This window comes from Panthera pardus, unplaced genomic scaffold (genome assembly GCF_024362965.1).
Source record: "Panthera pardus isolate Hobbes unplaced genomic scaffold, ASM2436296v1 HiC_scaffold_17, whole genome shotgun sequence".
Lineage (NCBI taxonomy): Eukaryota > Metazoa > Chordata > Mammalia > Carnivora > Felidae > Panthera > Panthera pardus.
Window position 1 is genome coordinate 81,881,438 of NW_026526732.1, and position 12,934 is coordinate 81,894,371.

Here is a 12,934-nt window from a genome sequence, read left to right on the forward strand (position 1 = left end):
ATGAGGGCTTAAAAATAACAAATCAGACAGACTTGGTTTCAATCTCAGTGTCATTACTTACTATCTATGTGATCTTGGGAGAGTTACTTGCCTATAGTTTCCTCGACTAAAACATGAGGTAATGTGCCATAGTCTGTTTGAGGATTGAACAAGAATGCAGGCCAAACATGGAAAGCAGTGTATAACATATTTTTAGTTTCAATCAATATGTGTTATTAATAACTTTCCTTTTAGATATATTTGACTATAAATATTCCTCTTTTATTTAGCTATCACTTAAAATGGCCTCTGTTTTTTTTTTCTTTCTCTTTTTTCCAGGCTTGTATGTTAGGTACTGGGGGTATAAAGATGGATGAGATTGAATCTGTACAGTCACTAGCTGGAATGGGACTTGCTTGTTGGTATGGCTCATTGAGTAACACTGTATCTTGTATGTAGTTGATACTCAGTAATTTTTTAATTAAATGAGTTAATGTCTCCTAGTGCTTTGGGTAAACAATGGAGATGATTATGTAAATAATTTTGCAAAGTACACTGTAATAAGTGTTATAATTTAGGAGTCTACTGTCTCAACTTAATTTCATTTCATCATGCTATTGTATGATTGTTTAGTTGAATTTAATTTTCTTTATATTTCCATTTATTGCTTCATTGTTATTGGTTCTTAGGCTTTTCCAACATTTACAATGCTTCCCAATTTTGTATCATGTAAGAATTTCATTAACTTGGTATTTATTCCTCTGCCTGATGTTGAATAAAAACGATTTTACACAACAATTACTAGCACTCACCCTCATTCTGTGGCTGCCTCCTAGCCTTGTTAAACACTATATTTATCATTTGCTTTGATCTCTGGCCTTTGAGCCAGTTTGAATCTTTATAACTATGATTTTATCAAAGATAATTTTATAAGCATATTTTCCAATAACATACTTAGGGAGATACTTATGAGACCTATACCAGTGTGTGTGTGTGTATATATATGTGTGTGTGTGTATGTGTGTGTGTGTGTGTGTGTGTGCCTGTGTCTATGTGTCTGTGTGTGTATGTGTGTATAAGAGAGACTGAAGGAGAGAAATTTGGTCAGGTAAATCTGAATCAAATCGAAGGACTTAAGTTTAATAATAATCACATAATTAAATGATATCAGGGGAAATTATTTTCTAAAGCAGAATATAGTTTAGATCATGAATGAGGACCTTCAGTCCCAAATAAAATATTAGTTAATGTTTTTGAGTACTTACACAGTGTCAGATACTGTTTCAAGTTTTTTTTTTATGAATTAAATCAACATTTTTAGGAGATAATTCTAGAATTTTCTTTCATTTACAGATGAGAATTCTGAGATACAGATCAGTTTAATAACTCAATCAAAGTCACAGAGTCAGTGAATTCATGGCAGAGTTGGGATTCCCATCAATCACACTCATTTTCTTCCCAACTAGAATTTTTAACCATGATTAACTTTGCCGGTTCAGAGACCAATCTTCCTATTTCTGCTAGCAGTACCTTGATTTAGCTTTGGGTGACATCCCAAAGCTACTAAAGAAAGACTCAGTAGAGCTGTCTATTAATTTTCTTGACCAATTTTTATAAAGAGAGATGTTCATGACCTAAGAGCAATCAAACTCTCTCTCCCCGAAATGTTTATCTTGATTGGAGGACTATAATGACTAAAAATTATTAGAGTTCATTCACCTTGAGGGTGACACCCTGAAAAGATTCTATCACTTCCAGCTTTTAAAGTCTCTGGAGCTTCTATGGCTTTTGGCCTTCCAAAGTCTGATTCTTTATCATTTCCTTCAGTTCTCCCAGGTTATGGGATAAGGCCATGGATTACGATCATACAGGTTTTGCAATGCCCAATGCTAGTGGGTACCAAGGCTCAAAAAAACGGTAACCTTATCCTTCATTTCTTGTCTACACACTCATTTTTGTCTAAATTAGTCATGCCCAATATTGCTTGTGATTAAAGAACTCTAATCAATCTCCCAGCATAAAATAGCTATTATAGACTGGGTCATGTTCCTTCAAAATCAATGTGTTGAAGCCCCAACCCCCAATTGGGGGGACTGTGTTTGGAGATAGTCCTGATAAGAAAGTATAACCTCATTTAAGGTTAAATGAGCCATAAGGAAGAGTCCCTAATCCAACCGGATTGGTGTCCTTATAAGAAGAAGTCCTCTCCTTGCACACACACAGAAGAAAGGCCATGTGTGGACATAGTGAGAAGGCTGCTGTCTACAAGTCAGAAAGAGAGACCTCACCAGAAACCAACTGTGGTAGTTCTTCGATCTTGGACTTGTAGACTCCAGAACTGTGAGAAAATACACAGCCACAGAGTGGCTGTTATTTAAGACACAAAGTTCATATTTTCTTATGGCAGCCCTAGGGCCCTAATACAATGAGCTTTTCAGGTTTCAGGTTTAGGGTAATGTGCTATATCTCCTGCACCTACTGTCCAGAGGCTAATATCTGCCCTGTAAGGCTATTTTGTTATTCCTCCCAGAATGCACCATTGTGTGCTAAACAATAAGGGTTGAAGGTAAACAAAGCAGACCCAATTCTTGCCCTCATGGAGATCGTTTAAAGTGTATGGTGTTAACTTCATGCAGAGCTTTTTCACTTCCTTAAGATTTTTGCTAAAATCTTATCAGAGGTTTTCCCTGGTGACCTACCTAAAGAAGCAATCTCCTAACTATGAGCTCTCTATATCTTGCCTTGGTATTGTCCTTCTGTAACATTTACTCTCCATCGACATATTATATATTAATTTCTTCATCTGCTCATCTTCTGTTTCCCATGAGAACGTAATCTCTGTGTGTGCATGGGTCTGGTTTTCTTTGCTGCTACCTCTGTTTCAGTTAGGCAGTGTTGGGCATCTGAAGACACTCAATATATTTTTATTAACTTGAATTAGACAGTGAATAAATGAGATACATAGCAAAGTGAAACTCAATATAAGTTCAAAATTTCTTTAACTTCTCTCGGGATGCTTTCTACTGTGTGAATTGCTTTTCTCTTCCATGATGTGACTCTCTTCAGCATTGTCTGTCTCCTCTGCCTTTTTACTCTCTCCTTAGCCCCTCTTTCTTTTCTAATATTCAGATCTGCTTCCTCTGCTTGCTCTCATCTCTACCTCTCCCCTTTTTAATTACCATTTTAAGAATTGATTATAATATTATGTATAAAGTATATTTCAAATTACTTGATTAAGCAGTATACCCATTGTTTTTAATTAAAAGGCTGATGAAGACACTTAGTTAAAATTCTGTCTGTAAGAAAAGGAAAAGCCAAGTTATATTTGATCTCCATCCTAATTGATTAGTGGGCCATGAGTTGAAATATAATGTTTCCTTAGTCCCATAACAACCCTAGTGCTTCAGTCTGGAGTCACTGATAATTGCACTGAAATGATTTTTCAAATTAAATTGACTTGCTAACATTAAAAATAGTTTAATGCCATACTTAAAAAACTTTTAAAACCTGGATTTCTGGCTCTTCTTGAGAAACCACATCCTGAAGAGGTTCTTCTTGCTGGCTGAGTAGCAGCTGAGCTGTATGGTATACAGCTCTCCCCTTCTTTTCGCCCAACACTGCTTATTAGATTCCCTGCATCTGACTGCATTTGTCCCTTTGTATCTCACGGTTGGTCTCTTGAGATATGTGACATCATAACCCTGATCTACACAAAGGGATTTTTTAATAGGACATATAACAATTGCTTAAATAGAGCTGTTGCATGAATTCAATCTTTCTAGATTATATTAATGGAGCAAGAGGAATTTTAAATTGGAATCAATTTGGAGCAGTAATATGATAAATTCTCTGTCAGATGTATGGTCTTACCTATGACTAACCTCCTTTCCTGACCTCTAAATGGCTACAGCAAGGGTCAAACAATTCCTCACTAAGATATCCATGCTTCTTCAGGATCTGAGCCTAGCATATCCCTCCTCAAAAAGGGCTCTCATCCAGCATCTCAGTCTTCCAGCTAATTCTGCTCTTCCTTTCTGTCCTAAATTCCAAGAGCTTAGACTTGCCTTGTGTCTGGTGCCAAGACCACAGCTTGTAGCTCCATTTAGGTAATGAGCCTTTCTTCCTGGACTTCTGCCTTTGCAATAGTTCCAGGATTGATATCACACCTGCTTTCATCAGTTTTTGTAGGGACTAGACTTTTGCCTTTGAACTCATATACATACATTTTATATACTTTTGCTTGATGGAAATCCTTAGTCCTTTATGTTCTTTAACAAGGTGAGAAATCAATGCATAGTGCCAGATGAAAGCAAAGTCCTATTTATTATAAGGTGGTCTGGGAGACTGTGCTATGGTTTCACTGAAAAGGAGGCTCCTCTCTTTCCTCAAAGATAGATCTAGAGATATTTGTCCAAAAAGTTAGCATACAGAAATAACCTTTATACATGAAGAAGCCACATGACTTCATAAAAGACATAATGTCCTAAAGAATGTATAGTTCCAGAGAAAAGGGTGAGTAGGCAGCCAGTTAGGCCTCCAAGTAGACCTTTAGAAGATCTGGTTTGCTACCTGTTTCAGCACGATAAAAGCCTTCCTTAGTGATTATAATAACAAAAGATAGATAAGATCATGTCCATTTTTTTTTTAATGTAGTGACACCACTCAGGGTTAATGTGACAATATATAATCAGGCTTTCCCTATATTCAGTGGCATGTTATTTCTGTGTGTATGGATGAACAAGGGAGAAGTGTTGAAGAGGCTGGAATGTTCAATACTGACCTCTCTTGGTGTCACAGAGATCAACCAAAATTAATAATGTAAGGATAGGACAATGCTTCCTCTGACATAACAACAAAGTAAGTATGGACTCTGTCCATTTTATAGGTGAGCAAGTGAGGCCTTATAAATATTAAGTAAATTGCACCAGGGCATAGTAAGTGGAAATACAGAAATTGAACTTGATCTCTACCGCTTATTTATAGACTGCCTGGAGTAAGAACACCTGCCTCCTTAGCATTCCATATTTACTACAAGCTTGGATAGAATCAAAGGCTATTCCCTGTCTCCTGGTTTATTCACGCTGACACCTGAGCATCAGTTCTGGCTATTTCAACAAACTAAAACTAATAGCCTCTGGATACAATATGAGGCACAAGAGAGAAAAATGAGAGGAAAAACATTAATATTTCTGCTTCATTTCTAGTGTCCTGGAATGAGAATAATATTCTTTGTTTAAAGTCACTATATGTTTATTTTGGGGAGTAGCATCGTGCAGAGCCTAGGCTGTGCATTTTTAACAAGAGGAGATGCCTTTGGCACAGAGAAATGAATTCATTTTTTCTTTCAGAACAAAGATTTGTAAATGATAAAATTTTTTATTTATTTCACTAAATAAAGTGCCTCATAGATAGGGACCACTTGTAATCTATAAGCAAAACTTTCCTGTGGCTTTTGGATAGATCTCTGATATCTACAAGAAATAGTGTTGTGAGGTTCAATTTAAAGGACATATTTTAAAGCTAGATATAAATCCCCTGAATGATTTTTGCCCATCTTTTTCACAGCTATCACCCCAGCACTTAGACTATTGGGTGATACATTTTAGACACTTAATCAATGTTTGTTGAATAAATAAGCAAATTTTTGGAGAAGTATTAAGTCATAGGGAGTTGAGGCTTAAGTAGTTCACTAGAATATGCAGATGAGTAATCAATTCTGTGAAAAGGTATTATTATTCAGAATTTATTTCATTTTTGTTGTACTACAGTTAGTCCTGAGCATATCTCTGAATTGGCCAAAGTTTGTGTTTGGTCTCCAGTACACTTGACCTTTGAAGACATCTCTTCCACTCACTTTGGGTGTCCATTTCCTTTATGGTCCTTCATTTCACTTTCATTTTACAGTTACTGAATCTAACAGGTGCTTTGAAGAAAGCATCTCTAATAAATATTAAGTTTTGCCTATACATCCTAATTTTTAAATTTTTTTTGTAGGGATCAACATATAAACTTTATTTAAAAGAAAAAGGAAAAAGAAATCCACTTGGTTGAATTTCCTGTGACAGTAATTATCGAATGTATTGATGGAGCCATCAGATACTTGCTGGCCCCTTTGTCATTGTAGTGCCAACAGTTGCCTATTCAACCTGCATATTTAACCAGTCGTGGGACTGAACTGGTGATCACTCAGACACATTTATTAATTTATTATTCTATCACCAGCATTATTTTCATTTATTAATATGCATTTATTAATATTGTCTTTATTACTATTTATATCTATTAATTTATTAGTGCTCATTATTATTTATTAATATTTATCTTCAAATATTTAGTGCTATTTAGAGTGTCTCTCTGGACAATAAAAACTACTTTATTCAAAATGATAGTGTTATAGAATTCAAGGAATATTTATTATACACAGTTGCTTTAATTACAGGTTTATTAAAGTTTAAGAGACACTCTTGAAAAAGATGAGAAAAAAGAGTCATCAGGGTTCTTAAGTTTCTTCACTATATAACAAATTTATCTAACAAGATGGAAAGATTCATCACACTGAGGTAGCAGAGGCAATTGTACAAAGACTCAAGCCACAGAGCAAGAGGGAACAAAAAATTGATTATGTATCAAATTAACTAACTACTCACTAATTTAACTGCTTCAGGGATTTATAAATGCTAGTGCATAATCTAGGGAAAGGTTAGTTATTGCTCTCAATATAATTGACCTGATAGTCACTCACTGAGGGAAGAAAACTATAAGTTGAGAAAGAAATGATAGAACTTAAATAAAATATGCTCCTTATGCTATTTGACTCACACTGATGTCAGACTGTGCAACTTCTAAGTTGCCAAAGTGAAGAGTATGAAAAATATGTGGTTATTACCCTTGATAAATGTCATTTTATGTCTGAGACTTCAAGTATTATAAGTCAATAGTCAATGGATCTACTTTTTTCTTACTTTATGTGTTACAAACCATAACAGCAGGTGTCCAGGAGGTGCTCAACAAATATTAATTTGAGGAAAGAATCAATAACTTTTTCCCATCTATTTTTTCTATTTAATTTTACTTTGAACGTCAACTCTACCAATACTGGCACACACACAAAAATTGAAAGTACTCTTGTGAGTCCCTTTAAAAATTTCCACTGTTGTCATTTTTAGTTCTTCTGATTACATCAAGAATATATTTGAGGATTCCTGCCTCAAGAGGATAGAACAGCACTAAGTCTTTTTTATTATTGGACATCTATTTGGGGAGGGGAAAGAGAAAATAGTTTGTTCAGGACTAATGCTGTTCTATTAAGCAGTCCGTAAATCTTTTCAAGTCTTTGCTTAAGGCTCATGTATGAGGCTTAGGGATGGGAGAAGTTTAAGATAGCCTTCTCTGTGGGCTCTATCTCCAGGTTATCTAACCCTGGTGCAGCTTTGGAAACATCTCCCTCATGTTTTAAAAGTCTATACCTGATGCCAGCTGGAGGCCTTGAGAGAGTGTCCTCTCATGTGCTGGGCCAGTTGTGAGGAATGAACCTATCCATATCCACACTCTGGCTCCTCCAAAAAGAGTTCCTTGCATTAGCCCTGGGGGTTGCTTCTGTGACCTTTTATGGTGACCAATTCCATTCAATTATCTCAAGCAGGTAAACATTAATATCACTTGATAAGAGAAGAAGCAAAAAGGACAAGAAATTAAAGGAATTAGGTTTAGTTTTTTTAAAATTTATTTTAGAGAGGGAGAGAGAGAGAGAGAATGCTGGGGTGAGGGGCAGAGGGAGAGAGGAAGAGAGAGAGCAAATGTCAAACAGGCTCCATGCTCAGCAAGGAGCCTGATGCACAGGGCTTGATCCCACAGGAGATTATGACCTGAGCTGAAATCAAAAGTCTGACACTTAACAGACTGAGCCACCCAAGCTCTCCAGAATTAAGGGAATCAGGAACTTTTGCACTTACTTCAGAACTACTAACATAGGAAAACAGTGAGGTAGGGAAGGATTCTACCCTGGACTCTGCGACTGCCACTGATAAGCCCTGGTGTCATTGGACAAGTTAGTGAAGCCTCTCTGAGCCTCATTTTCCCTATAGTGTTCCTTTCTTCAAATAGTAAGTTTTGTGACCTTTAAAAGAGGTAATACATGCAAAGTCCTTGTATATAGTAAGTGCTTGTATTAGTATTCTCAATACTTTATTGTTTTTTTTTAATGAAGACTAGCTTGGCCATTGCCTGCTAGTAAATTCTTACCTACCCGAGCATAATTCTTGCAATTTCTAACCAACATGCGTTTTTTTTTTTTTTAATTTTTTTTTTTAACATTTATTTATTTTGGAGACAGAGAGAGACAGAGCATGAACAGGGGAGGGGCAGAGAGAGAGGGAGACACAGAATCTGAAACAGGCTCCAGGCTCTGAGCTGTCAGCACAGAGCCCGACGCGGGGCTCGAACTCACGGACCGTGAGATCATGACCTGAGCCGAAGTCGGGCGCTTAACCGACCAAGCCACCCAGGCGCCCCCCAACATGCGTTTTAATTACCAAAAACATTGACACTTTCTGAAATACCCAAAATACCCTTTGAAATAACTCAAAATATTATTTTCATTATGTTCAGTGAAATAGACCTCACATAAGATGCATCCACAATTTTGTGGGGGCTTCTAGTTGTTACATAAAACCTGAACAAAGGCTAAGTATGAATAATGCTACAGTTCTCATTCATATTCTTCCCCCTCAGAGAGGATTTTAGAGTCTTCAAAACATATTTGCTAAGTCAGAGCACAGCCTGTAGTTTCTCTTTTTCCTGGAGGCATGACTAAGTTCTGTGTGTTTAATTGTTCTTTAAGACCTCACCTTCTCTCTTGGAAGAATGAAAACAAGTATAGCATGCGAGCGAAACTGCCTCCTCAGTCAGAGTACAGTGGGAGAGAAGGATAGTCCTTGAATACCTCACAGGCTCAGCACCTCCAAAGCTCCTGAAAGACCACGTAAGTCTTATAAAGTGGCCTGTTTACAAGATCTGAGAGAATAATACTTTCCCTCTGGTTGTACTTACAGGCACAAAATATGGAAAGTGTATTGACTTTTCAAAATGCAGCAGACAACATTCTGTTTCTAACTTGCAGAAAAGTTTGCTTTGGTTGCGTGGCAAAAAGAAAAAAGAAAGAAACAAACCTATTTTGGGGATGGAATGTTCTCTTTCCATGTTTAAGATGGAACTGAGAGTTATGTGGCTAGCCTTACACAAACCTAGTGCTTTGAACCTACCCCACTGCCTTCTTGCTGAAACCCCTTTGATTCCCCCAAATTTAAAAGAATGTATTTGAAGAAAATCTGTTTACATTTTTATCTTCATGTTTTTCTCATGCTGTTCACCCTATTCGGAATTCCCTCCCTATTTCTATCTGTTCATCAAAGATCTAAGTTCTTCCCAAATCTACCCTTGGTATCTTAAGCCTAACTGAGCTCTTCTTCAACTGTAAACTAATACCTGAGTTACCTGTATTTCTCATTTCACACTTATCACTTACTGTGTTAACAGGAGGGTCTGAAATTGTTTTGCAAAGCTATTAAATTTGTCATACAGTACAGTACACTTTTGTCTTCTAATCCAGACAGTAAGTTTTAGGATGATGCTTTGCCATATACAAAGAAGTTTCTCAACATTTATTATTTTTGAAATGGGTGATTGATACTTGATTTAGTCTGACATTTATTTTTATAAACACATTTTATTGTTTATTGACTACTTGGCAAAGAATCAGGAAGGATTGGAAACACACTCTGATTTGTTGCTTAATTAGCTGCCACAGTGTCCAAATAAAAGTTGAGGTCCCCTGGCATCCTGGCATCTTTGGGGAACCTACCAAGTTACTTTTTGCTTTATCTTTGGTCCTGCATTGACTCATGGGCTCAAAGCACAGGTTTGTGTCTTCCTCATAAAAATGTAAATAAAGAATATTTACCCTAAAACTTATAAAGAGGTGTTAGAGATCAGAAAGAATCATGAATGTCAAGTTAATTAACTATTAAGGCTTTGAGATAATAAAAGTAAAATTGTACTGTAAGCTTTCAATCACTATAACTAATTCGTTGGCTAAAAGAGAACGGCTCAGGTTAGTATATCTCAAAATGGTTCTTGCTAACAGTATTTTCTTTGGGTATATAGATAAGTCACAACAATTTGAAAAAGGAGATATGATGAGAATATTGAGCCCTATAATTATTAATAGACAAGCATCTGAAGACAGCCAGCTGACACAGCCCTCTACACTGGCATGGAAGGAGTCAGGCGGTGACCCAAGAGCTGGCAGTGCTCCATATGGGACTACCTCTCCCCTCAACACCAGGAGTGAACACTGTGTGGTCCAAGCAAACCTCTCTCTCTCTCCCTTCACCTCTCCCACCAGAAGAAAACCCTCCCAGCCTAGCCATCACCAACTATCTGAGGTGTGATCTCAGGCTCTTAGTTCCTGTTTATGTCACTTTTCAAGATGCCTTGACCTCCCAGACCATCTTTTCCCCCATTGGCATTCTCCTCCCAAAGCGTTTTGATGGACAATGAGGCAGCACAGTTTACCATTATTCTCCCTGCCCATTTTCGTCTTTATTTCTCCACACCACTCATTACTAGATGAAATACTATGTTTTACTAATTGCCTGTCTACTCTGGCTCAATTATAAGCTCCATGTGGGCAGGTAGATGTATGCATGTATGTGTGGTTGTGTGTTTCTGTATCTCTAGTGTGTAGAATAGTGCAAGCACATAGTAGGCACTGAGTAGATCTTTGTTGAATGAATGGATAAGCACATGCATGGAAGTTTACCTGGAGAGTTTTTCTACTAACAAGGTCAGTGTTATGTAGAGGCAGGCCTTATTTGGGGGATTCCTGAAGCCCATCTCCTCAACTTCAACTGCTTCTTTGCAGCTGATACTATTTGGTTATTCTTAAAATGTCTGCTAATATTTCAAAAGCCAGCGCAATATCCAAACTCAAATCTCACTTCAAGAGCTCTATGGTAAGGAATAATACAAGAGAAGGGCAGAATTTATTTATTTAAAAAAAATAATGTTTATTTATTTTTGAGACAGACAGAGCACAAGCAGGGGAGGGGCAGAAAGAGAGAGGGAAGCACAAAATCTGAAGCAGGCTCCAGGCTCTGAGCTGTCAGCACAGAGCCCAACATGGGGCTGGAACCCAGCAACCTCTAGATCATGACCTGAGCTGAAGTAGGATGCTTAACCGACTTAGGCACCCACGTGCCCCAGAGAAGGGCAGGCTTTAATGCTCATAAATGTTGACTGCAGTCTTTTTGAAGATAATCCACTCATTCATTCATATGTTTTATCCATCCATTCCTCTACTCAATAAATTTTCATCCATCATATACTATGGGCTGGCAAATGTGTTAGATTCTGGGGCTATAATGGTGAGCAAAGCTAGGACTCTCCTTATCCTCATGGAGAGTTTACAATCTAGTGGAAATGACCTAAATCTCCAACACTGATACAATGGCTATAGACTGTGTAAGATTACTTGTAGCATATTTTGTATTCTGATGACAAAAGAATTATTTATCATCATGTCATTCATTATCCCTGTGCATCTCCTTAACCACCCTCCCTCAGCTCCACCCCAGATCTTTTTCTCATTGTATTTCCATGCTGGAACACCTTATATTTTCCCTTCACTTACTACTGAGAGAGGTTCTTTTTCTCCTTTTCCATAATACACTACTATCTGCATATCTGTATCATAAATTTACCACATCATTCTGTAATTATTTGCTTATTTGTTATTTTTCTCCCATTCAGTGCAATCTATTCAAAATAAAGTATGTTCCTTATCAATTATTGAATCTCGAACACTGAAAACATTCTCTTGATAAATAGGGTAATACATGCATGCTAACCAATGCATAAATAAATTAATGAATTGTGAATTTTAGCACTATAAAAAATGATGGACAAACCTGTAATTCAATATGTTCATTTATTTTAATAATTGTAATCGTATGCAGTAAATATACATTTGATGTGGATGTTTATCTTCCTAATTTTCTTATAATTTCTGTGCTTTTGTATATAGGAGAAGCTAGAACTTCTCTGCCCCAGGTAGATGTCTCTAATTTGCAAATTACTGTGAGAAAAAGAATACACTAAACATCTGAAATGTAGCATAACCTCTTAACATCCTTACAAATCTCTATTTCTGAAACTTAACTCCATTTCCATGAATCTGGTTTGAATGTGCCTTCCCAGTGGTTACAAACACAGTAGTATTACAAACACATATAATTATGGCTAATCCTCTTTAGGTTTGCCAAATTATTTTTGCTAGGATTTATATTTTGTTTGTTTTAGGACCCAGTCAATCACATAACTTAACAAATATTTCTTATAAGTTTAATATGTGGCTGTCACTATGCTGGGTCAAAGAGAGAAAACATATCAGGCAGACACCTTTCACATTTCAGAAAACATTTATTTTAGAAACTTCCCACCGATTTAATATCCTATAACATGAATGTCACAATTTCCATCATCATTTTCTTTTCTCTGTAAAACTTTCTTTCAGTAGGTGAATTGGTTGCCATCATTCACATACTTGTCACATATATTTTATATAGTATAAGTAATGTAATTGTCTCTGAATAACTAGGAAAATACACTTTACTGCTTCCTTTGAACTTATTAGTTCATTGTATTTTTAATCTTTTAGAGGAAAATATCAAATATTTTAAAAAGGAAATAAAATAGAATAGAGAACCCTGCTTCAGCAAGGATCAACTCTTGGCCAATCTTGTCTGAACTATACTGCCACTCCTTTTCCTCACTCCACCCTTACCTTGCTTATTTTTTTGAAGTAAATATGAATTCATGTCTAAATATTTGCATATATATCTCTAAAGTAATGTTACTGAATAAATATTCTAACAAGATTGCAAAACAAGAATCATAC